This window comes from Arvicanthis niloticus, chromosome 22 (assembly GCF_011762505.2).
Source record: "Arvicanthis niloticus isolate mArvNil1 chromosome 22, mArvNil1.pat.X, whole genome shotgun sequence".
NCBI lineage: Eukaryota > Metazoa > Chordata > Mammalia > Rodentia > Muridae > Arvicanthis > Arvicanthis niloticus.
Window position 1 is genome coordinate 22329735 of NC_133429.1, and position 26598 is coordinate 22356332.

The 26598-nt window shown below is 41.5% G+C and overlaps 1 protein-coding gene across 6 annotated transcripts in view; it reads left to right on the forward strand.

The window, feature by feature from the left end:
• Positions 1-18129: 18129 nt before the first annotated feature.
• The window catches only part of Atp2b1 (ATPase plasma membrane Ca2+ transporting 1), a 101445-nt gene continuing 92976 nt past the window's right edge, over positions 18130-26598 (forward strand). For 3 of the 6 annotated variants that reach the window (XM_076920070.1, XM_076920065.1, XM_076920067.1), the window contains exon 1: positions 18130-18268. The gene's annotated coding sequence lies outside the window, so the exon portion shown is untranslated. Of the gene's footprint in view, positions 18269-18724; positions 18864-26598 lie in introns of those variants that run through there. The other 3 variants (XM_076920069.1, XM_076920066.1, XM_076920068.1) reach the window with 1 other exon arrangement.

Consider the following 26598-nt stretch of genomic DNA (forward strand, 5'->3'; position numbering starts at 1 on the left):
CCTATTTTAAGAACGTGAAAAAGGAAACAAACTTCAGAATCAGCCCTGTGTTGTAATCCTGGTTCTTCTTAATACTGACTGCAACTGTAGGCAAGTTCTTTAACCTTAATTACTCATCTGTAAATTAAGGGCGATAATATCTAGTTTGTAAAGTACAATGAAGATTAAAGAGAATAATTTCAAGTGCCTGGAATAGAGTCATCACTCAGAAAGACTTAGAAAGTGTTAGTTCTTTTTTCAGATCTGTAACTAGTGCCCTACTTACGGGGAGAATCAATCCCACCGGTGTGTCACAATGGTTCATGAGGATTTCTCATGACACAATTAAATATTTATACGGAAAGGAAAAGAAAGCGCTACAGAAACTTAGATTTATCTGCCTCCAGACCCGTTTAGTCTTTATCCAACCTCATATGAACAATGGAACAAACTCTTTAAACAAAAGCAAGGTTACCTCTAGTAAATTAATTATAGGGAACTGTCAACACAATTTTTCATTGGTTATGGAAATGGCTTTATAAGTCACGTTCATTTTACTTAAAATTGAAATCAGAATGATCTGCAGTATGACATTAGAAAGGAAAACAAGTGAGTGTCTAATTCCAAGTTCTAAGTATCCCAGGGCAGGGGCCATGGTAGCACTAAGATAGTGGCATTTCTAGCCTTCACAATGTTACTAGTGTTCTTAGCATGAATATTTTACCACCAACGGTGTGTATTCAGAGTGTTTGAGATAGTTCCATTGAAACAGGGTGTCTCCATGTGTAGGCCAGACTAACCTCTAATTCATGGTGGTCCTCCTGCCTCCATCTCATACTGGGATTACAAGTAGGAGCCACTAAGACCAGTTTTTACACTACCACTTTAAATCTTTCATTAGCTAATTCCCTATCAAATAACAAAGCATGTCAACGCTATTTACCACACTCAAGTCCTGTGCTGTTGCAGTAAAGAGATAAAGTTAAGGCCAGGCAATCCAAGATTCCAAACTGTAAGCGTGCCTGTTGACAAGGGAGGTAGAACAGCTTATACAAGGACCAAGGAAGCATCTAGACATGCTCAAGAAAAACAAAACAAAACATAAAGTAGTCAGAAATCAAGGGCAAGGGAGTTCAGAATAAAGGCTTAGACACATAGATATGCAGCAAACCCAATAGAAGAAAACTTTCTCGACATCTAAAAATGTTGTTTGTCAGCTCCATATTTAAAACTCAGAACATTTCCCTAGCCTATGCTTTACCCAGCTACAACTTTGAGTGGGAAAGTGGAACCTCTCTAAAGCCATAGATGTGAGAACCAGAGTAGTAAGGGAGAGATGGGCACAAACAGACCGGTGATCTTAATCTTCGTGAAATCGGCGAGGTTATGGTTTTTACAAATAAGGAGCACACCGGAAGTTGGGTTGTGAAGGAAGCAGGCCTCAGGGAGGTCTGGAACAGGGACAATTTGACTTTGCGAAAACAATCTCCAAGGGTGAAACTCGACTGCTGACCCAGAGCAACAGGAGAAGTGACTGTAATTATTATATTAAACCAAGCCTTTTATGGCCGATGACTTAAAAGGAATCACAAATCTCTTAATTATATAATAAATGCATTTCTAAAAAAGCCTCCTAAGAATTAGCCAGTGGAGACCAATTAAAGCGATAACAGTTTACTCTTTGCTCACTAGGTTGCTATCAGTAAGCTTGGCAGCCAAACCAGGAAACAACAACAGAAGAAAATGGACTTTTGTCCACATAGAGTATTAAAAGTCTAGGCATCTCTGCAGTCATGGAAAACTTTACAAATTATTACACAGGATGTCTGCAATCAGCACATGCACTACGTGAACTATAGTGGAAAATGACATGGGAGTGGGGGGAGAGTCTGAAAGTCACATGTCTTTCAATGTCCTGAGTCACCGTCATCACCACAATAATGTGAACTGGGCAACTGCTACACATCTCTTTTGGAGGAGGAATCAAATAGACAAGAGAAATGTTTGCACACTCCAAAGTCACTCGATGGTATGTATTGAGCTGTTTTGGAAGGAGAGAATCAAACACATCAAGGGAGGTAGTTCCTAAATGTTCTATTATTTGAGACCCACCAAAGGAGTGATTGCTTGCTCAATAAAACTATGTCCCTCAATTCTTGGGTCCCTCTAAATGTACAGCATGAGAAGGAGACTCAAGATCTTTCCAGAATGAGGCTGGGATGAAGCAACAGGAAGAAGGAGACTGGGTTGCAAGAGAGGACAAAAGATGACACTGGCTGCAAGGAAGCAACAGAACACCTCCAGAAATAGACCTCTTGAATGCTGATTGAGAACTTATCCAAACAGAAAGAGAGCCTGAGATTACCTATCAGTTTATCTAACTGCATTGACTACTGACAGGGTTGTGCTTTGTGTTTTTACTATGAAGGCTTTGTTTCTTTTTGGAAAAAATGTTTTTTGGTTTGTTGTTGTTTTGTTTGTTTGTTTGTTTGTTTGTGTGTGTGTGTGTGTGTTTTGTTTTTGTTTTTGTTTTTTGCCATTGAGATCCTTTCTAGATCAATACTTTCCAATTGTCACTAATGGCAATTGACTGAATGTGACAATGTTAGCTTCAGTAGATATTTATATCAAATCCAAAAAAATATATTTTTACCCATCTCGTTAGAGTTAAGTCAGTTACAACGTTTATAGGAACCATGTCCATATATATAATGGAAAGAAAGTTCTATATGTATAAAATGTTCTGTGTGTGTGTGTGTGTGTGTTATATTGCTCAAGAATTTGTCCTAAAGGGGAGTTCTCTATTTTCTATCCATTTATCTTAACCTCTAAGTTGTTAGCCTCTTTTATGTGTTTGTATTCCTTTGATTGCATATAAATGATATATTTAAATATATCATTTTAAACACTCTTACTATCCTATCTCCTTTTCCCCTTTTTTGCTTCGCCATGCATTACTTAGGATTATCAGCAAGAATTTGTATATATATATACATATATGCATATGTATGCATATATATGTATATATATACAATTACATACATACATACACACACATATATTTAATCTTTAACATTCTAAAATACTTTATTTGATTCAGATGTTTCCACTGGTATCAATAACCAACAAGAGAAACGACCCTTGACAGTACAACCATCAGTGAAGAGCGGAATCTTATAGAATACAAAGCTTTACATGTTTCTCCTCACGTCTGTCTCTCTACTACCGCTTTTCCTGTTTTGTTGTTAGTATTGATGAGGACTGTGCCTTCATTTGTTTGGAGGCAGTGCCTCACTCTGTAACTCAGTTTGTCTTAGAACTGATGAAGTAACCCAAGCTGGCCTCAAAGTCCATGTATTCCTCATGCCCCAGCCTCCCGTGGGATAGGACTGTAGGTGCTAAGAATCACAACTGCCTTGAAAGTTTAAGGTTCTTCCCATCACATTAGGACACAGCTACCAGCCTGCCTATCTCTTCAGCTTTGTCCCTATAATCAGCTTTTAGTACATCCTATGCTCTAGCCATTATGAAAAGCCTTTAATTTGTGGAAAAGCTAGAATTTCCTCAACTTCCTTAGTTGTTTTTGTTGTTGTTGTTGTTGCATATGTTGCTCCTTCGACATGAAACCTCTCTCCTTTTACCCCTCATGCCCAAGCTGATCTTTCAAAAGTCAAGCTTCAAAATGGGCATCATCTCCTCTCTTACCACACTAAACTAGAATTGCTTTTCTTTGTTCTTCCTACCCCAGACTGGGATCCTTATGCCTGTCATGCCCACCATATATTATGGTGCCCAAAATGTAGCTAGTGAGTTACTGTTGAATAAACAAGAAACATTGCTTCTATCAAGCAAATAACTACCTATGGGGAGATCAACTACCCTTTCCAGTTAATATACCTGATACTTGAAGACAATATATGATGTCTCCTTTCCTATGCTCAGTACACCACTAACGCAACATCACCTTTGCCTGGGCGAGCCTTAAAGATCCTGTGTCTCGATTTCCTCTAAATTCACCATGCTCTCTCTCTTTAGCATACTATCTAAATTTCGTCCAGTTCATTTCCTGACAGCAGCAGTAGCCTTCATTTTCTCAATCATTTCTCACTCTAAAGGATGCTGAGCTGTTATCTCTCACTTCTTTATATCACGGAAAGAAATGTAAGCTAAGTTTTACTTAGAGAGAAATGAGTAGAACTATAGAGAGTTCACCAGTTTTCTCCATGTCTTCTTGAGTAGCCACTACATTAGGATACATGAAATATTAACTATCTTCTATAGCCTCCAAAAAGTCCTGTTGGTAAACGGCTCCATGTCTTCCCTGACTATGGACAACGGCTTAAATAAAACAAACAACCTGAAAGTTGTCAGAACTGATTTATGAAGTAAGATTTTTCTTATTGTTTGGCTATTTTGATATAAATTTTATGGCTTAACTACTAAGATTAATTAATGGGAGAAGTATAGTTCACAGTGACTTAAAAAAAATCCTTTCCTCATATATCCCAATTATCACTGGTATATTTCTGAGTTAATTAAGTACAGAATTGCTCCACATTTCAGCACAGAGAAATTCCAATATATTAGTGGTTATCAATGTGACTTTTATCATTTTAGAAATGACCATATAGAGTATAAATTTACTTCTCAAAGTGTTCCTGAGTTATCTAAAGTGCTATTTTTAGATTTTAGTCTCAGTGCAATAATCTCATTAGTTGGCTTAGAAATTCACTGCTTCACTTTTGAATCTATATGAAGGATCTCATAGGCCGTATCTATAATAAGCAGCTTATCCAGTATGTTAATTTTAAGGGCTGTTTTAAAAAAAGTGCCACCTTCTTCTGATAAAACCCAGACTTTAATAGTGCATCCTCTGAAGCCATTCTGTAAATGCAGTACTAAAGTTCAGTACAGCAATCTGGGCTATTTAATTAGCTCACAGCCATTGTGTTGGGATAGCAGGACTTGCTGGGTTAGCTTGGTGTTCAGTGTTTGGGCTCTGGTTCAGAATTAAGTGGCCATCTCACATTCTGTCTTATGTCCTTAAAGAATAGTGTGGTGGTTTGAATAAATAAAAGTTCCCCCACAGGCTCTGTTTGAGCACTGTTTGGGGAGACGGCCCAGCCTTGGGGAGGAAGTCCATTGTTGGACCCAGATCTCACCCTAGTTCCAGTTCACACTCTGTTTCATGTTTACACTTCAGACATCTCCTATTCCTGCTGTCGTGGCTGCCGACGGTAGTGGATTCTTACCCCCATGGAACCGTAAGCCAAGATCAAGTCTTCCATAAGTTGCTTTTAGTCATGGAATTTTAGCATAGCAATAAAAAAGCAACCAATACAAATTCTTTATATTTATTTTCAGGAGAGCCCATGTCCTCTCTTGTTTAATCACTACTGAAAAAATGTCTTTTTATTTTCTTTTGTTTTTGAGGTTTTTTGTCATGTCTATCTCACTGCCACACTGACCTTAACTTGAATTGTAATCATCTTCTAAAGTAGAAGGGAATATTTTATCTGATCAAAAGTCATCTGAAGGAATATTAATTATGTCATACAAATTTTAGTCTTCACTATTTCAAAATTTCTTAAACTTTCAAGGTCTCCCTTGCAATGGTGAACATGATCTATAAAATTTAAAATTTCCCTTTGAAGCTCTATAAATTTTAACTAAATTTCAGTCGTTTTCCATTAATTACATTACTTTCATATACAATAGATGCAGTGGTTCTCAATGTGTGAGTAACGACCCCTTGGCAAACCTCCATCTCCAAAAAAATTTTACATTACAATTCAAAACAGTAGCAAAGGTTATAATTATGAAGTAGCAATGAAAGTCATTTTATGGTTGGGGGTCACCATAACCGAAGGAACCATTAAAGGGTTGCAGTGTTAGGAGGGTTGAAAACCACTGCACAATTAATATTAAGACTTACTCTAAAATGTGACAGGTTACATAGGGCACTGCTTAAAGACTAGTCACTGAATCTCTACTATAAAAACTGCATTGTATAACTTGATTCTCCAAAGAGGCCTAGAAAGTTGTCATTTTACATAGAGGAAAACTAAGCAACCAGAGACAATAAGGAACTAGTTGAACAAGGTAGTAATCTTTGGCACTGAGGTTTTAGTCCAGGTTACCTCATATCTAATCTCGTCTTCCTCAAAGTCAAGTTTAATACTTCAGTCCATTTAAATTTTTCTAGCATAAGTTTATGCAGTACATACAACACCATCATAATTCACATATTTCTTTCACTTTGTCTTTCTTACTGTTTTGTGAATTTCAAGTGCTACTAGAAGCGGTGGGATCATAAGTCCAGACACTACATCCTATGTCATCTCTTTTCCAGCACAGTAACTACTCTGCAGTAATTACGACAGCTTCCTACTTTGGTTATGTCAGGAAGTGACTATAAAAATCTGTCCCTTGTACTTCATGGGTCTAGATTATTAGACTTAGAAACATATAGAAATGCATGCAGGTAACTGTCTACACCTATTTTCTGAGACTGCCCTTGAACTCGCTGTATAGCCAAGGATAGTCTTGAACTTTGGTTCTCCTGCCTCCATTTCTCACGTGCTGGGATTATTTGCATGAGGCACCTGCTTTTGTTTGTTTTATTATTAAATCTCTAATGTTAAACGTTCAGTATGGAAAATATATAAATGATGTATGTATGTATGTATGCATGTATATATGTATGTATGTAAATGTCCTTACTAGGGTTTCTATTGCTGCGATGAAACACCATGACCAAAAGAAAGTTGGGGGGGGGGGTCTATTTGGCTTACACTTCCACATCACAGTCTATCACCAAAGGAAGTCAGGACAGGAATTCAAACAGGGATGGAACATGTAGGCAGGAGCTGATGCAGAAGCCATGGAGGGATGCTGCTTATGGCTTGCTCTTCACGCCTTGTTCAGCCTGCTTTCTTCTAAACCCCAGGACCACTAGCCTAGGGACAGGACTAACCACAACGGGCTGAGCCCTCCCCATCAATCATTAATTAAGGAAATACCCTACAGACTTGCCTCCTGCCTGATCTTATGAAAGCATTTTTTTTTAAATTAAGGTTTCCTCCTCTGAGATGACTTTAGCTTATGTCAAGTTGACATGAAATGATCCAGAATGACTGACCCCATAATAACCTGACAGCAAACACATCACCATTAACCCACAACCTTTTCTTTTTCATTCATTTCCCAAGATCCCACATTAAAAATATAAATAACTTTAACAGTCCCACAGTCTTTACAAATTCAAACCTATTAAAAGTTCAGTCTCTTTAAAATAGCCAATCTCCTTTAAACTCCAGTATTATAAAATTCAAAGTGTGTCAATTGTGGAGTCCTGTAAAATCAAAAATCAACCAAATGCTTTCTTAGTTCAAGAGGGAAGAACCAGGGCATGGTCACAATCAAATTAAAATAAAACCAAACTCGAAAAGTATAAATAACTCAATGTCTAATATCTAGGATTTATTCACGATCTTCTGGGCTCCTCCAAAGGCCTTGGGTCACTTCTTCAGTTCTGCCCTCTGCAGCACACACAGTTTGTCTTCTAGGCTCTGGCTGACTCCACTCCACTGATGCTGCTATTCTATTGAGGTAATGAAACACTGTGTCCAAAAGCAAGTTGGGGAGGAAGAGTTTATTCAGTTTACACTTCCATATTTCTGTTCATCATTGAAGGAAGTCAGGACAGGTACTCAAGCAGGGCAGGAACCTAGAGACAGGAACCTAGAGGCAGGAGCTGATGCAGAGGCCTTTGAGGGATGGATGCTCTTACTTGATCCTCATGGCTTGCTTAGCTTGCTTTGTTCTAGAACCTAGGGCCACCAGCCCAGGGATGCTACCATCCACAGTGGGCTGATCCCTTTTTCTAGAAATCACTAATTTTAAAAAATATTAGTTATATCAAGTTGACATAAAACTCTCCAGCACAATATATTTTACACACACACACACACGCATACCCAGTCATTGCAGATAAAAAAAAGAAGTTAATTTGAAGAGGCATTGTAATTATTTTTCTATTTATAATAGTGACAGATAAGATTCCAAAAATCAGAAGAAAGATGTCTCAGGCTCAGAAGTAAAAAGGATTTGAGGCTATCAAGGGAGCCTCCCTTAATTTTTAAATTGATGAAAGGAATTGTAAATGAGAGTGTGAATGAATATCACAATCAGAAAAGGATGATAAAATATGTATAAAGCAAGCATTAAAATAACAGAAAAGAAAGACCCACCATTTGTAAGCATATGGAAGAAATGAAAAATATGATCTTTAGCCACATTAAGACTACATTAAAAATATTAACATTCATATCGAGTCATACCCATATATAATAATAGTAGAACAGTAGCAACCCATAGAGAACTGAATATATTCAAGTAAAAATAATCACCAAATCTACATATCATTTAACAGAGAACTGTGAGATGTTCCTGTAACCCTATAAGCAGGTGCTACTGCTTGAGGTTTGCTCTAAATTTACCAACATTATACTTATGTCTGATGGTACACTAAGTTCTTATAGTTTATATTCATGGAAAAGATTTGAAAATGTACCCATTAGATCTGGGAGGAGGGGGTCTCCCCCTCTTGGAGGAGATGGAGAAGGGAGAATGGGTGGGAGAATCTGTATAATGGGGTACTGGGAGGAGAGGGGGGCTGATATTGGGATGTAAAGTGAAGAGATACATTAACAAAAAAGAAAATTTTAAAAATGAAAAAGAAAATGCTCTTATTCAACTGGGTGAATAAAGTGAAATCAACCATGGAGAAATGATTCATTTTAAAAAGAACTTTAAAAAACGTCTTTATTGACAATTTCATACAGGGATGTAGTGAATTCTGGTGACTTTACCTCCTATGTTTTCTTATCCCTCTCAATGCATTCCCTGTCCTCTCTGCAAGCCTCTTTCCCACATTCATGTCTTTTGTTTGGTGGGACTGCCCATCTCCCAGAATCCATCAGTAGCCAATAGTTCAGGAAGGGGCAGGGCTCGGGAGGCCCTCGTTAATCAATAATTAACTATTGACAGACCTAGCATTATGCAGGCTCAGTACCATAGTTGTCAGATCACAACTGCAATGGCTGTGCTGTGACCAGGAAAACAGCATTTCACAGCCTTCTCCCTACTTCTTCTGCCTTTTACCTTCTTTCTGTCTCCTGTTCTGCACTGTTCTCTGAGCCTTCTAGTGGGTGGTTCAAATGCACTGTTGAGGGCTAAGCCATCAACTGTCCTTTACTCTCAGGCACCTTAAGTAGCTATGAGTCTTTGCATTCAATGCCATTCATTCCAAAGGAGAAGCTTCTTCAAGTAAGGTGGAGACTAGCATCTAACTGTGGGTATAAAAAAAATATTGAGAAGGTAGTTTAAAGTCATGTCAATTTAGCTAAACAATAGAGCTCTCATCGAGTTCCTAAGGCCTCTTCAATACAGTGTTTTGGCTGAATGTCCAGTACTAGGCATGAATTCCTTCATACTGAGTAAGCCTCAATCCAAGCAGAAAGTGACTGGTTACCTCCAAAGCTGCCATGCCAGTATGGTACCAGTGAGTGTATTTTCTCTGGTTGGTTGGTGTTATAATTCATATTGTTCACAGCTGGGGAAGACAGCTGTTACCTTTTCTACCCTAGCAGCTTGCTTTGCACTGTCGTCTATCACTATGTAAACTAACCAACAAAGAGGAAATTCCTTGTCAGTACACCTTAGATAGCTATCCAAGCAGTTTTCATGGGACTATGATTTGCAGTTGCTATATCTTTTCCAGTTTTCTCATGTCCTTTCATTTGAAACACGTGTGCCTACTCAGTTATAGCCAGAAGCACAACTGAAATATTTTGCTTGGAGGAGAATGGGAACAGTTAATCCAAGGCCTAGTGCATCTTCGTATCCATCAGCATCTGAAGGAGACTCTTTTACTTCTGAGTGTTTTCAACAATGACAGTGTAAGATCATTGACACCAAAGGTTTTCCCTCCCCATCACTAGTTGTTTGTACTGGGGAAGAGCTGACTCAGTCTCTGTACTTCTGGTCTCTCTCTGTCTCTCTGTCATTTCTCAAAGACATAGCTCTTCCAGTGTTGAAGACAAGGAGCACAGGAGAAAGCACCAAGTCTCTTGGCGAGGCACCATTTGTAATCCCCTCTGGCTGGCTGTGGTTGACTTCTCAGTGGTGGGTATCCAGACACTCATAAAGGTGTATGTGGGTTTGGGAGAGGGCACAGCAAGGTTCTTGCTTCTTATCATGAGCTATAAGCATTCTAACAACCTCTTGTTCCTCGAGGCCCAACTCCTGGCAATCTTCTGATAAGGACACCACAAACTGTCCGTGGAGAAACTGGCGTCTATGAAGAGTTACATCCATGGGCCTTTAGTCAACTCTTCTGTCACGTCTGTGTTCACTCTGGCATCCTTCTCCATTTCTCTTTGTTTTGTGAAGTATTGCCTATGCAGACATATAACTAGTAGATGCAGAAACCTCCAGTTTCTGAGTATGAGTGATTCTCTTAGGAAGCCAACAGCATTTTACCTAAATATGGAATTCTAGGAGTTATGTCCTGATGAACTCTGAAGAAAACATCTTTTCTCTCTCCACCCATGTTGTTGTCAATATAAACAGCCATCTGGCTAATTATTTTCATTTTTTACCATTTCTAGTTGCTGCTCTGACTCTCCCATCTTTGGTGACACCTGGTTTTCTAGTGAGGCTTTTAGGCTGGTTTTCTTTAATGTCTTGCATCATTGGTACCTCTTTGTTTTCAATTCTGGGTAGAAGTCAGGCCTCCCTGATGATGCTTTTACCTGGCATAAGTGAACTAGGAGGAACCAGTACCAGCCCACCACTGTGAGAGGTGGGGTTCTAACTTTACATGGTATTGTATGTAGCCCATGCAGAATGCTAACAAGATACCAGAGATTTAATATTTTATAAACAACAGAGGCTTATTTCTGCAGTTCCAGAGGCCAGAAAGACCAAGATTAAGGTAAAAGGACTTTAGCTTCTGGTGAGGACCAATTTTCTTGTTATAAACAGTGACTTATGTGTCTCGAGTTAGTAGAGCGCACAGAATAAGTCTTCTGGTCTACCTGATAAGCAAATTAATTCTACTCGTGAAGCTTCTTTAGAATTCTCACTACTTGATCAGTTTGGGGGATTACCATTTGAACATATGAATTTTACAGGGACACAGCATTCAGACAGAACACACACCCCCCACTTTGCTGCTTCGGTCATATCCTGCCACATGTTATCAGTAAACTTCTGTGATTGTATGCATCTGGCTTATTTCCAGGCTTAATCACTCCCTGGGCTAACATCTGTCTATGGTGTGCTTGATCCTCTGCCTTTGCGTTCTCTATTCCCAGACTTACAAGTTTCTTGTGTCTTTCTACTCAGTTCCATATCAGTATTGGTTCCTACAGTCTCAGTACCGTTTATATGTACCACCCACAAACATTTGAGGAGCAGAGTTACATAATGCAGGAAATCTAATCCAGCAGATCTGAAGAGGCTTCATATGTGAACTCTAAAAACTTCTTACCAAAAAAATAATCCATCTGCTTATGAACTGAATTGGGGCCTCTTAACATTCATGCATTGAAATCCTTAGTGCTTGCTCACTGTGCCTGCCTGAAGAAGAGGCCTTTACACAAGTAATTAAAGTGGAGTGAGTTTGTAACAGTGAGTGCTTCACCTAGGGCCGGTGTTCTTGTAAGGAGGAGAGAGATTCTCTCTCCACTCACTTTTACCCATAGTGGCATGACGTGACCAAAAAAGCACGCCATGTAGAGAAGTAGAGAAGCCTCATGGGAAACTCACCAGAGGCTCTAGAACATCGAGAAAATACATTTGTGTTGTTCTAGCAATCCAGTCTGTAGTGTTTTGTTGGAAGTCAGAAAGAAAAAAAGACTCATACATTCTATCAGGTCTCTGTCCACTCTTGCTGGAAAGTTGTGCACCAGATCCTTGACTCTCATGTGCTGAGGCCAATTAGGGGGGAAAAAAAATTCTGAGTTCTGACAAAATGTCATGAAAACTCATATTGTTGTAAAATCACTCGAAATTTACCAGGCCTTGGAAAATCTATACATGACTTATTTTTTCATCATCTTTTAGCCCCTCCAGTCTATGCATCTCAGGGTGTAGTTTAACTTTCTGCTGGCTGATGGCTTTAACCAGTATGTGAGGACTAGCATGTGTGTGTGCCCGTATCTTCTTTCCTCTGAGCTCTAGTTTTCCTTCTTCCTTTTTGTCCTGTACATTTTAGATCCCACCGTCCTCTTACTGCTCCCTTTCACTCTCCACACTTATCAACACTCTTCTCCTGCTGCCTGTTCCGCCCACACAAAGCACACCAGTCAACAAAAGGGCCTCCAGTGACTTGGCTTTTTGACAACTGTTTGATTGTTTTTCTTGCTATATTTCTATCTGGAAGAAGAAAAATTAAAGACCCCAAAAGAGATTTCCACATAGGTTAAGAATAAAACCAGGCTATGTGCCTAAGCTTAGAATTCATCATCAGAGAAATGATGATACTTCATTTCTTTGTTCATTCTTTTGATCTTAGTGAACTGACATTAACTGGGTATCAAATTCTGCTTGGCCTGGCATATAGTATGTGCTTAATAAAAATATCTTTGTGTAACTGTCTTGATGAGCTATCACCTTGATACTGATGTCTCCTAAATAGACTATTTCTTGTTTTCCTAACTTAGTGATTTCAGAGGACATGGGTCAGGTCGGTAAATAAAACAGCATTACCTTGTCATCAAGAGACTGAAGTCATGGAATGGGCATGCATTGTTATCCTGATAGAACAATGCTCAAGAGCAAGAATTTACTATTAGAAGTAGACAAGATGAACATGGAAAATGCTGAACATGGTGGTATGTATTTGCAATCCCAGCACTGGGAAGGAACCAACAGGTAGATCCCTGGGGCTTGTTGGCCAGTCAATCTAGCCTAATGGACACACTTTAGGCCATTGAGAGACCCTGTCTCAAAAAAAAAAAAAAAAAATAAAACAAAATAGATAGCCCACAGAAGACAGACAACAGAGATTCTCCTCTAGCCTCCACATTCAGGTATATGTGAGGTCTCACATACATGCCTCAACACACACAGGAAGAGAAGAGCATGCCACACAAGAATTACCTAAAAGGACTGTCTACTCTGGAGAGATCCAATAGGAACTTATGGCCCAGACAACTGCATTGCTTATCAAGGTAATTCTTTACTATAGCTCTTCCCGAGACGTTCAAATGAGACAAAAACAAACCAAAACCAATTTTTTAAAATTACATGAAAAATAAGCTAACAGACCAAAACAACTGGAATTGGACATCAATGCGGTAAAATTCTGCTGATTTTCATGATGATTGTATCAGAGATGCTAGGGCAGAAAGCTATGGACCTGCATTCTGGATGTCTGTGTTCAACTACTGAGTCAAACATAGCTCCGCCTACTCTAAACTTCTGAAGCGGGACTACAATGTGCAGGGTTTCCAGAAGCCCCACCACACCGTGAGGAGCTGTATTAGGGTCACAGCATTAGGAAGGCTGAGAGCCACTGGGAGAGCAATGGTGTCCATGGACTGTGGCATGAATGGAGAGGATCAAATGTGCTTCCTGTGTATTTTCTCCTTCGCATCTTCCGTAGCACGGTAACATAATCTGCATTCACAAAAGCCACTGTTCGTCTGATTTTTGGCTAACCGTAGCCAAAACCACATCTCATGTAGTAGATTTAAGGTATTCAGTGAAATGAAGCAGTGACCTGTGGTTAAATGTGTTGTGCTTTTAAGATGATCACAAATAGTGTCTTTCTCACAAGCAAGTCGTTGTGTTCTATAGTTATCGATCTGACAAAACAAATCAAACGTGAATTTTTGTTGTAACATTTACTCTGTGATAAAAGGTAAAGAATGGGTATTTCTAAATAACGACATTTCTTGAGCATATACTATATATCAAATACTGTTTCTCTGGATGAGAAGAATGGTGGAACAAACCCGACACTGAGAAGACAGATGAAAAGAAAAGTGGGAATTCAAAGTAAGCCTGGGCTACATATAAATTCCAGGCTAGCCTCGGAATCAGAACCTTTCTAAAAAAAAACAAGCAAAACAGCAGAGAAGCAAGAAACAAAAACTGTATTGAAACTGTATGTAACTATTTCATCCAAGTTTTATAACCTTATGATGTATCACAATTCATCATTAGTAATGTGAAAAGCAGTGAGGTCTAATTAGGAGAAGTGGGGACTCTCGAAGACCATCAGTATATGCTTGAATAATAATGGCAAGGGAAATCACTGTGGTGAAATTGTTAATTCTCAGGTAATCTCCTAGGAGTTGTTACCGTACATGTCTTTTCTATTAAGTTATGTGTGTCTTTTATGGTGCCAGACAGATCTAAATCTTCCATGGGACACCTTCCTCAGCATTTAAGGTGTCATCTATTTGTTGGACTTTAGATTTGGGGGTCAATACTGTATGCCTAAATTATACAGTACTGGGGTTGGGGAAAATGCCTTTTCCATAGAAGGGTACAATGTATGTAGGCGCTCAGCAACTCCTGTCAAATATCCTCCACCAGCTTTGTGTTTTCCATATAGAAAAATGTTGTATTATGTGACTTGAGGACACTTGTTCCAGGCTTAACTTGTAGTACTTGTAATTTGCTCCATTTAATCCAGCAAATGGAATTAATTCCTTACTTTTTGGGGGAAGGGTTTGGTGTGGATTTTCAGCTAAGTAATGTTTATCTGACTGTCCATCTGTCTGTCTTTACCCAGGATAATGGAAACTTGAAAACATATATAACTATGCTTAAGGATGCATTTGATATCCCTCCACCCCCTCCCTCTCTCCATTCCTCAGTCCTCTTGTATTATGAGCAGGACTGACATGGTCACATAGAAAAGTCCATTTAGGGAATGTATCTTGTTGTAAAAACATGCTACTGTTGGTGTCTTTAAGTTTGCTCCAATGCTTAACACATATGATGCTTTTAAAAATAATCTACTTAGTTTTATTTTATGTGCATTGGTATTTTGCCTGCTTATGTGTTTGTGTGAGGGTGTCAGATCCTAGAGTTACAGTCAGTTGTGAGCTGCCATGTGGGTGCTAGAAATTGAACCCCAGTCCACTGAGCTATCTATCTCTCTAACCGCCTCCACACCCTGTTCTTTTAAAGGCAGGGTCTCCATATATATTACCAGACTGGCCTAGAATTCTCCATTCTCTTGGTCTTTGCCTCTTGAGTGCTGGGATTATGGAAGTGTCAAATCATGCTAGGCTGGGATTCTGAAGAGAAAAAAAAAGAGCCTCATGTTTCTCTTCACATTTAGTTACATTGAGGACTTTCTGCATGAATTACACAGCTTGAACTAATCAATTTACCAGAGAGATGTCAATACAATTATACCATTAGAAGGAATCCAAGGAATGCACCTATTAAAATCGCCAAATGTTATTGCCTCTTCAATATAACACCCAAAAGAGTAAGTTTTGTAACTAAAAAGCACATGTACAAAACTACCCTATTATTTAATAGAAAACCATATTGTGTTGCTTGTAATGTATATTACTACATCTCCAGATCAATTAAATCCATAGGATAAATGAAGTCTAAGATGAAGGTGATACGCTCATATAATTAATACACAGGGGTATTTCTGACTTCAAGCAGCTCAGTATTTTATAAGAAAAAAATGCTGAAGGGTGAGCTCTAGCCCAGGACCAGGGTACCCATTGGTCACCATGAGGCTCTGGTCCCATCTCTTGCACCAGAGAAAAACAAGAAACCCTAATTAAGCAACTCCGCCTTTTTACATCGAAAAGTATGTCATCTGGGGAGGTTTCAGGATGAAGCCTTGCAGGAGGGGAAAAAAAAATCCAACTTCTCAATGCTCAGTTGCTTCTATATTGGTTTCAGCTTTAATTTTGTATCTAAAGAATAAAAACACACAAATCAAATATACAGTACAATTATGCTGGCTATTTGAGAGTAACTTTATCATATATGCAACTCACATAAGGTGCATACAACAAGGTTCTGGGGCGTATATGTTTTCACTTGTGGGTATATCTGTGCATGCAAATAAAAATTTTACTGCAATAATGTCCTATAGTAAGTATGCTCAGTGATTTTTTTCATGAACATATATTTTAAGAACATGCATTTTACGAGTTAGAATTGCAGCAAACCCACAAAGTGAACAGGTTCTTATTTAATCTATTATCAGCTTTTGCTGGTGTAGCATACAATGATTCACTTAATACTTTAATGTCAAATTCTTGATTAAAATAGAATGCATAATTCAATTTTCTATGGGGACTTCCTTGGAGGAAAAGCTGGGAAAGAGCCAAGAGTTCATAAATGTGTCTGAGTTATTCCGAAAGATATTTCAGAGCGAGAAAGTACTGGAAATTACCTAAGTGAAATTTAATTAATTTGGTTTTCTAATTGTAGATTTGAAATAGTATCAGGAAGGGCTATTTACTTTACCATATCAACTAATTCTCTGTAATAAACAGAAAGAGAGAGAAATGCCAGTTTTACATGTCAAGGGCACAGCTCAGAGGTTGGTAATGTCTACCCTGGTGGAAGATATAAATGGAAAAATTATTTTCAGCAGTTTTATCATGGAAAATTTGCTTTTAAACTCAAGTATTTTCTTTTCAAGCTTTTATATAATTTTAAAACAAATGCTACGAGACAGGGAACATACATAATGCAGTATTTGCCTTACCCGTGTGCTTTTGAGACTATGAAACTACCAATTCTTCCATTTCAGGGTTGAAAAAAAAAACACTACAGAACAGGGTTTTTTGTTGTTGTTGTTTCTCGTGCTAAGCAATACCGAAAATAACACGGGTAAGGTCTAAGGTCTAAATTGTTCGGGGAGGGGGACCTTTAGTTCAAGCAGAGATCACAGAAGGATGGAGCAGGATCCACCTCTTTAAACATGTGGGCACAGTCAAGAAGATCCTTTTTTAAAGTAGATGCAATGACGAGCAGTTTTCTTTTGAACTGCAACACGTTTGAGAGGTTGGACCAGAATCGGCTACCTTTTACCATCTAAATACTGCAGGGTCCTCTGCATGATTTTTTTTTTTTTTTCTTTTCGTTTTCTTCTCCTCGGGAAGGAAGAGGATAGGGTGTAAGTATTATGAATTAAAGATCCACTAGCTCGCCACAGGTAGGGAAAATTTGAAAAAAAAAAAAAAAAAAAAGCAGCAAAGGCAAAAGAGAAACACGAGGACTTCAAGCGCGGACCTTGCGAGGCCTGCTTGCACCGGCTAGAGGACACCGTTTGGGCGCTGCAGCGGGGAACCCCGGTGTCTGTGGCCGGGCCAGCGCGCCTACAGGGCGAGTGGGCTCTCTTCCCAAAGGGGAAGGCACTTTGGCTGTCGGGCGAGTGCGTCACTGTCCCGGACAGGAGGACAGGTCCGCTAGGGAGTGGGCGCCGAGCCGCTCTACCGTCCGGTGACCCGGCTTTGCCTCCGCCCCGGGGGGGGGGGGGGTTGGGGGTGGGGGGAAACGACTCGAGCGGGACCCCAGGTGAAGGGCGTCCCACTGCTGCGGCAGGCAGTTGTCGCTCTCCAGCTTCCTCACGTTGCAGGAGCCGCCCGGCCGCGCGCCCAAGCACCGGCGGTGACGGACAGAGTCGCCGCCCCCTCCTCCCCCGCCGCCCCCTCCCGCGGCCCTCCCCGGCCCCGACACGTCATGGAAACACAGACGTCAGAGCCCGACGGCCAATCGGAAGCCGCCGCAGGATGGGGGAAAGGAGGGAGGGGGAAGCGCAGCGCAGGAGGGGGCGGGGGCAGCCGGGAGCCCGGCGCGCAGGGAAGGAAGCGAGGGAGGGGCGCGCGGAGGCGCGAGTCGCCCGCCCCGCACTCCAGGCCACCCTTTCTACACCGCGCGCTTCAAGTTCTGGTCACTCTCCCCCACCCCCCCCAACACCTCCCCGCCCCGGACGCGCGCTCGCCGGGCGGGGACGCGCTCGCCGGATCCTCCCCTTAAACGCCCTCTCCGGGAAGCGCCAGTCCCGGTCCGAGCCGCGCTACCTCCGCTCGTGCGCGCGCGCGCGCCCGCCCGCCCTCAGGCTCCCCGCGGGCCGCGTCACGTGACCGCGCCCAGCCAAGGCGGCAGCGGCGGCCGCGCGAGCATCGGCAGCGGTGGCAGAGGCAGCGGGAGCAGCTGCGCTGCCAGCGTGGAGCGGGAGGCGTGGAGGTGTGGAGCAGAAGGGAGCGTCGGACCGGAACGGGTGAGCGCCCTCCTCCCCCTTGCCTGCTCGGGCGGTCCTGCGGGTCACCCGGTGCAGACGGGCCCCTGCCCGGAGCTGGCCGTAGCCCCTTGAGCTCCGCCGTCTGCGAACCGGTGTCCCCCCGGACCCCACCCCGGGTTGCACCCCGCCCGCTGCTGCGGCTGCTGCTGTTGCTGCTGCTGCTGCTGCTGCTGCGGACGACGGCGCGGGGCCGGTTGAGCTGCTGAGCCGAGCGCGGCGCGCCCTGAGCGCGGCTTTGCGGAGCGGAGGAGGCGGGTCCTGCGGGGACGCGAGCGGCCACTCGGCGGCCGCCGGGCTCTGGGCGGGGGCCGGCCGGGCGCCGCCTCCTCCTCCGCCGCCGCCGCCTCCTCGCGGTGCAGCGTGAGTAGGGAGCCCCGGCTGGTGGACGCCGACTCTCTGGGCTCCGCCGCCGCCGCCTCCTTGCCGAGGTGCAGGCGCACCTCCGCGTGGCGCCCGGATCCCAGCGAGCCGGCTGCGGGCACGTCCCCGCGACCCCTCGCCGCCGCCCCCGGGACCCACCCGCTTAGCCTTCCTTGATTCTTCCCTCGGAAAAATGGTTCCCGCTGCGGGCGAGGTGAGTGGCGGCCGGTGGCTGCCCGCGGCGGGGGCGGCCACCTGCGGGGGAGGCCGGGTGGGGCGCGCAGGGCGCGGCGGGGGTCCTGACAGCTGGGCGCGGGGTGGAGCGCGGCGGGTCCCCGCGAAGTTGGCGGCGCAGCCGGGGTTCGCTCCTGCTAGGAGACCGTAAAGGTGAGAAGGCTTCCTCGCCGCGCGCCTCGGCGCCGGGTCCAGCTTGGAGTCGCCGTCCCGGTGGCTGCTGGTCTACACCCGGGGCTCTCCGACTTCGCGGGGCTGCCTCTGCTGCCGCCACAGCCCATCGGAACACTGGTCGCCCCCACCCCGGCTTGTGGTGACCTTGAGGGCAGCGGTGCCCGGCACTCCCTCTCCCCGCACCCCGGGAGGGTCACCCATTTAATCCCTGGCTTGGGCCCCCAGGAGGTACTGCCGGTGCAAGGTGAAGGCTCGTCTCGTCGTCGGCCCCCCGGAGAGGGTGGTGTGATAGAGGGGTGTCAGACAGGACGGTGACTCCCGGGGAGTTGGAGAGCCGCCTGGACACTCTCTCTTCAGGGCTTGAGTCTGGCCCCCCAGGATGTTCACGGTTGCTTCCGATTCATGTTTATGTACTTAGTTTAAAAGAAAAAAAAAAAAATCTGCTCTGACCTCGGGTCCCCGGAACGGATCAGTAAGAAGGAGGGTGGTAGTCCTATTCTGGGGGTGGGGTGGGGGCAGAGGCGGCGGCGGGGGGGGGGGGGGTTCTTCTCTATTTCATCTTGCAGGAGAATTTTGTGGCTTAGCTAGTTAGCGACCCCTGGGTCTGCGCCTCGGTCTCTACTCAGGTTGGTCTGTGTGCGCATTTCATTCACCAGTTTACTGCGGGACTCTTAGCATTGGAAGTGCTTTGCTGTTGCGGTGATAGGACCCCAAGGGGAAGCTGGGGCTGGTCTGCGTGTGTAAAGGGGTCTGCAGGACCTTGCTAAGGACCCGAACCTCCTCGGTAGGCTGCTTTTTACCCTTCCTGGGGGTTAGAGCGCTGCAGACAGCCACCTTTGGCTGCTCTGCATGCTACTTTTCTGGGTTTATTAATAATCTAATGACTCCTGTTGGTATCGATTGCTGTTCCTGATAAATTAGTTATATGGATTTTTTTTTCATACGTGTGTAGGTATATATGCATGCCTGGACTGTCCTGCCTTTCAACATGGAAGGCTTTGTTGTGTTTCACCTCCCCCACCTGAGGACAGTCTTACTTTAAAATAAGGTTCTTGCTCAGCGTAGGTGTATTTTATAATAATAAGTACTTGTAAGGGCCTGGTTTGTATAAAGCGCTCCTAGGGCATCCCTTTGGATAGTGGCCCATGCGAGTGAATGGAGAGCCTTCACTTGCCCTGCCATCAGCTTTCCCTAGGGAGACTCCCTGTCCTTGTGTGTGGCAGAGGCGGATTGGGGGAATTAAAGAGGGATTGGAAGGGGAGAATCTGCTTTTTGTGCTTGTATGTTTCATTTAGCGCCCCCTCCCTTCTTTTTTTCTCCTCCTGGTCCGTTCGGATTTGAAGTAAATAAAAATATTTTTTTCTTGTTGAGAGCTTTTGAAAGCTGGTGTATGAAATGGGCCTTTTAAGCCATGTTTTCAGGGAGATGTTTTAGTTTCTACCTTGCTTTGGTTAAGACAGATAAATTGCTGTCGTAAAGGGTGGATCTCTGTCCTGATTTTGGCTTGGGTGTAACTGCAAAGATCTTTGAAAAGTAACTGTTATTTCCTACCATATAGTCTGCAAAAGTGAGTCACATTCGGGTGAGCTGAGGACAGAGCGCCACCTTTGATCTAAAATTTTGTTCCCCCCCAACTCCATCAAATGGTGAAAATTAAGAGTACGCCTTCATGACACAGTTGCCCTCACCGGCGTGCCCCTTTAGAAGAGGGGGAATTTGTCTTCATTTTTCTGTATTCTATAATTTCTAGATCTTGAAAGGAATTTCAGCAACAGTATGGGAAACTCTGGTGTTTTGTTTTTAGTTGAAGCTTGAGACCTTACATATCATTCTGAGATGAGGTGAGGAACTAATTTTGTCTCATGTTGATAATAGAAGAAGTGGATATTGATGGTCTGGACCGACCGAGGGGAGGAAGGTAATGCGGCAGTGTTGTCAACATTGTTTAGCCATTCTAGCAAATTCCAGTGCCTACCAGCATATGGTAGTCCTTGGACATTTTTCTTTTCTTTTTTTTTTTTTTTAACTGCTGAGCTATGAACAGGTTCTACAATAAACACTGAAAATTTAGTAAAATTATTTTTCTGGCCTGAATACAACATAGTAATTCTTTTTCATTTAAACGTCTTCCATTTGCCTGCCTTCCGTGGTCTCACTTGAGGGCTTATCATAACGTGCTTTCAGCTAATCACAAGTGAGCACTTCGAGCAGGGGTCCATAGATTCAAAGTTGAATTGAAACCGTGTTGGAAAATGTGGCTTCTGCACACGGTTCCTCTCAGATGCATCTCATATTAAAAATAAATGGGATTTTTTTCAGGCTTGCACCAGAAAGATGCTGTAGTGACAGCTAAGCTGATGAGATTTCTCTGCTCTCTCTGCAACGCTGTCCTCCCTCCTTCTCAGATCCACATTTTAAGGTACACTATCTCTTTAGGCAGAGGATAATTTCTTATTGTCATCCATAAAACACAAAAGAAAAAGATGTAGCTTTTAAGTAATGGGTAAATTAACATGGATGTTACCTAATACGGGTTTTAATTACAGACCACAAGCTATTATTGCTGTTCTATCTGCATTTAAATTATAATTCAACATTTGAGTTCTTCTGACTACCGTAAAGCATCAGATGGTGAGCGCTAGATAAGTATTAGGCTATAATTAAACAAAAAATCCGTTTGAGATGATAGATTATTTGTGCCTTCACGGCTACAAGGCCTCCTTAAAGCCATGGAAATGGCCCTAGGTTAAAGGACATTTGAAGCCATTAAGTAGATGCATGCAGAATAATTAATACATTGTTAAATGTATTTTGATAAAATCCTTTATTTGGGGATTCAGTTGACTGATTTCCTTGGGCAAACATCTTAAATTCGTTTTAAATGAATCAGTCTTTTTATTTTGAAATGAGTTTTAAAAGGATTTGTCACTTAGTAAAACTTTTTATAATTTTGAAGATCAAAAAACATTTGACAATTTTTTTTGTAGTTTATGCATATAAGGTTAGAGCTGCTATAGAATTTTGTAAATAATATGGAAAACAGGCAAAGGATCAGGAAGCAGGGACTTAAAACTTAATTTTCTGCATCTCATGTAAGAATATTTTCTTCATCAGTTGGAATGGAAAATTATGTTCTAGTAAATGTCTTATAGAAAGATGGTATTAATAGCTTATTTGGGGCTTTACAGACTCTGAGGTAACATTACAAGGAAAATGATATACAAGGAACATTTTCCAAAAGAGGTAACAATTTCCTAGCTTTTAGAATGGTACTTATGCATGCACACCAAATACACTGTTTTATTAAAATTTTTATTATAGAAATTGCCAATGAAAATGGAATGGCAACCTTAACTGAGCACTTTGACAGCTCACAGCCGATCTCTTAGTAATAGCACCATGCTAGAAATAAGTCGTATTAATGGACGCATTAGCTAAATGAATGGAATCTTTTTGTCTTTTGTTTTTCAATGTTAGATTCTTAGTATGTAGCCCTGGCTTGGCTGGAACTCACTTCAGTATGTAGACCAGGCTAGCCCTGAACTCATAAAGACCCACCTGCTTTCTCCTCTTGCGTGTTAAATTGAATTCTTAGGTTTAATATTTGTAGCATAGGAGATACTCAGCACTACCCAATATTTAATAGGATCTGAAAAATTGACCTGGTTGTGTATGTGGCATAGATTTTTTTTTTTTAATTTTTCTCCTGATACTCTGTTGTATAGCAGATACCTATTATTGCTTTTCAGGTTGTACTCTTGTTAGCACTTTATAAACAGTGACTTAGAAATACACTTATTGGGTGCAGTTTTTAACATAACCGTATGGCTTGATCCTCATAACAAGTAGTTTCTCAGAGTGAGTTACATGACATACCTTTCTCCCCCCGGTAGTCAAGGTGATCCATCTAGGACTAGTGTCACCTAGCTGACAGATAAATCAACCAGACCTGGACCCTAGGTTATCCAGAGGTCCCCATAGCTCTGCTCATCGCTGGTCTCACTAAATGTGTTTTAAGTTTTATGGACGCATATGACAGGTCAGCTTCTGATCAGTGTAGATTTAATAATATAATAAAAAGAAGTTGCTTAGGCTTTGCTTTGTAGTTTAATTATTGCTTATGCTCAGGGTGATATCAACAGTTTGTACCTACCCTGATTTGCTTCACAGCAAGGGAGAGACACGAACATTTGTGAAATACTATAGTTAAATTTATAAATTTTAAAATCGTGTTTTCAGTGAGTTTTTTTTTTTTTGCAATAATTTATTTAAAAATAAAATATGCTAGCACAAAAACAACAACAAAAAAAAGTTCCTTCTTTCAACTCCTGTAATTAAGCACTTGTTTTTTTCTGCCACGGGTATGTTATCTAAATTTTTCTCGAATATTAATTTGTTAAGCAGTGGAATTTAAACATTTAAATAGGTCCCCAGTGAGGAAATTTTAATTCATAAAATCCAAAACCTTGTTAAAAACCTCACACAAAAAAAGTGGTAATTCTCTCCTGTTAGTGCAATTACCTGGGGCAGTTGCTCAAAGCACAGGTCTCTGGCCCTTCCCCTGCAATTCTGATTCAGCAGATTTGGGGTGGGGCCTACCAGTCTCCCATTTTAACAAAGAATGCTACTGACTTTATAAGTTTGATGACATTGTAAACATTAGTGAACATCCTTTTATTATTCAGGAGGAAATCATTGATTTATTTTGAACATAGTCAGATTTGTGTTCCTAAACGGTTTTGACTGTTGTAGAAAAATTTGACTTGTTGGGTTGGGTAGTTTTTGTGACAATTGCAAAGCCTGATGGTAGGTGGAAAATACTCCTTTTCTGTGTGTGCTGAGTCGTCTCTCTTCAAAAGCCTGTCTGTGGTTACTTTGGTGAGCACTGTAGCCTCTCAGACATGTTCTTTCTTAGTTCTGTATCTAAGTGCCCACTGTCGTCAAAGGAATTGAACACAGGCTTCTTTTCCTAAGAGTAATTCATGTTGTTTTGTTTTCTTTTTTGTGAGAGGGGAAAAGTCTTTCTAATAAATGGCCATAAACTAGTAGGTAAATAGTGACCCTTTTAAATTTCATTTAGCAAACAGCTACTTCAAAAATAGCGTGTTAGTGCTGATGGTCTTTCAAGAATATTAATGATGCCATGTTGATAACTTACCAGCTGCACACCAAAACAAGTCAGTGCTGCTTCCCTTGCCCGTTAATAATTTGTGTAGCTAGGTAATCTGCAGTAAGGTCCATTTCATCTGGCTCTTAGTGTAGCCTCAACTGTTGCTCACCACATATGACCCAACTGCCTTGGATACGTTTCCTGTTCAAAATCAGTCTTACAATGCAGTTGTTTTGTTTCTTATATATGAATGTAATAGTTTGTACATACATTAGAGTGAAAGTTGTTTCAAAGCCCATTTCAAGACTACTGGGCTTGTTTTTATCTTGAAGACTTAGGCTTATTGGCTGAGCCTTGGGGAACAGTTAGGAGTTGTGGGGGTATAATTTACTAATGATCATAGAAATCTAATTTATTATTTTTGGCAAAGTGGGAAAGCCTTTTCCCTATATTCTCTTAAAGCTGTTGTCTTTTAATTTTCCAAAACAATGTTAACTAAATAGTGTATGATGTTTTAAATTACTTCTTTGGTAGGAAAATTATCTGCTAATTGTAAATATAGTAACCCCTAGCATTGTGGTTTCTAACAGTTGGGGATTCTGGTTTTATATTAATGTTACTGACACCTGGGCCTCTAGAGACAAGGAGCATACTTTTGAATGGACCACTGCTTGCTCTGCTTGCTTACACTGTGAAATCTGAGATTACTCTCTTCACTGAAAACTGGTACGACTACTGGACAGGCCTGAAAAATTGAAGAATGAAGTGGATGTTTTCTGAAAAGTAGATCCTAGAAAGGATTTGACTGTTTACCCCAAAAGAAGCTTTTACAGCAGTTGTATTGTTACCAGTGTCGATCTGTCCCTTTTATTAACCCAGAATGTTCTCTTGTGAGGACTTTTAAACTAATCTTGTTCTCAAAATGCTCAATTCCTGTCCTTTGATTTACCTTTCATATTTGTGCTGAGATTTATCAGGTTTGTTGTTGATGATGATTGTTTCCTTCAACCTCACCTGATGTCATTTCTTCACTAAAACATTTGGTGGCTCCTCTTTTTTTAAAAAAAAAAAAAATTATATACAACAAGGTTCTGGAGCACTTGGATCCAGTGCGGAATCCAGTGTTTTCTAAAGTGTGTGGGAAAACACTGGCTCTTAGGGACATTAAGGGTTTGATGTGAGGAAGGGGGCAGAACTGAAATCTTACATGTACTGTTGATGCAGTTTTTGCATTTGGGATTTCTTCATGTCTGTAATGTGAGAATATGGATAGAGCTTATCCAGATGTGTTCATTGTTTTGCCTTTATTTCACAGACCACCTTAGTGGAGCATCTGTCTCATCTGCTCCCCACCAGGGTCACTAATTTGTACTTTTAGAAGAGGTGTTATTCACACATACAACTTCAAACGAATGGTGCTTTCTGGAACTGAGAGCCATGCTATACACATAGCACCGTTGACCGCCCACTGGAGACAGTATAGTCTGGCTGTTGCCTTGGTTCCTTTGTTGTGACTTCATACATATATCCTCTAACCCAAGAAAACACTGGGTCTCCTGGTCTAAGCATGCCTATTATTCAAAGCTCTCGTCATTTTTCATTATTTTGCCTGTCTGAATTCCTTTATGTTTCCATTCTTGCCTATACAGCTTCTTGTTTTTGTTTGTAAGATTTATTTATTTTTTACTTAGATGTATTTGTGTGTGCTTGCATAAGTTTGTGTGTTCCATGTGTGTGCAGGTGCCGTGGAAACCAGGGGAGCAGTTGGGGCTCTTTGAAGTGTAGTTACAGGCAGTTGTGAGCCACCTGATACAGGTACTGTGACCAGAGCTTGGGTCCTTTGGGAGAGCAGCAAGTGCTCTTGACTACAGAGCCAGTGCCAGTAGTCTCTCCAGCCCCAAGTCACACACTTCTTACGTTCTGTATCCCCTTTGTGTAAAAGAGACAACATGGAGAAATGTGTGTATCAAGGAACAGCCGAGATGATGACCTGTAGACCACAGATGCTCCATCAGTACTTTCTGCATATTGGTTTAAGGGTTAGACATTGTATATCTTTTGTTAAGGTATCAATAACAGAGAAGCTTGGAAAGGAAGAGAATTTCTAAAGCTTCTTTCGTCTGACTTTTTAACCCTGCACCTGTGGCTTCAGAGGGTTCTCATTGAATAGTAATAGGATAGTAGAATTTAGTTTCTATATGGGAAATATTTTCCATTTGTAAACAGTGCGGTATATTCATCCTTATTAGACTTTATTCTGATTCTAAAAATAATCGCAGTTTATAACTTTATATTTTTAATGAAAATATATATGAAACTCAACTATCAAAGAAACTAATTTCATTTTGGGCATATGCCATTTTAGACTTTGAATTAATATTGACATGTGCTTCCTGGGTCTATATAATCCATTGGTATATTGTATGGTGTA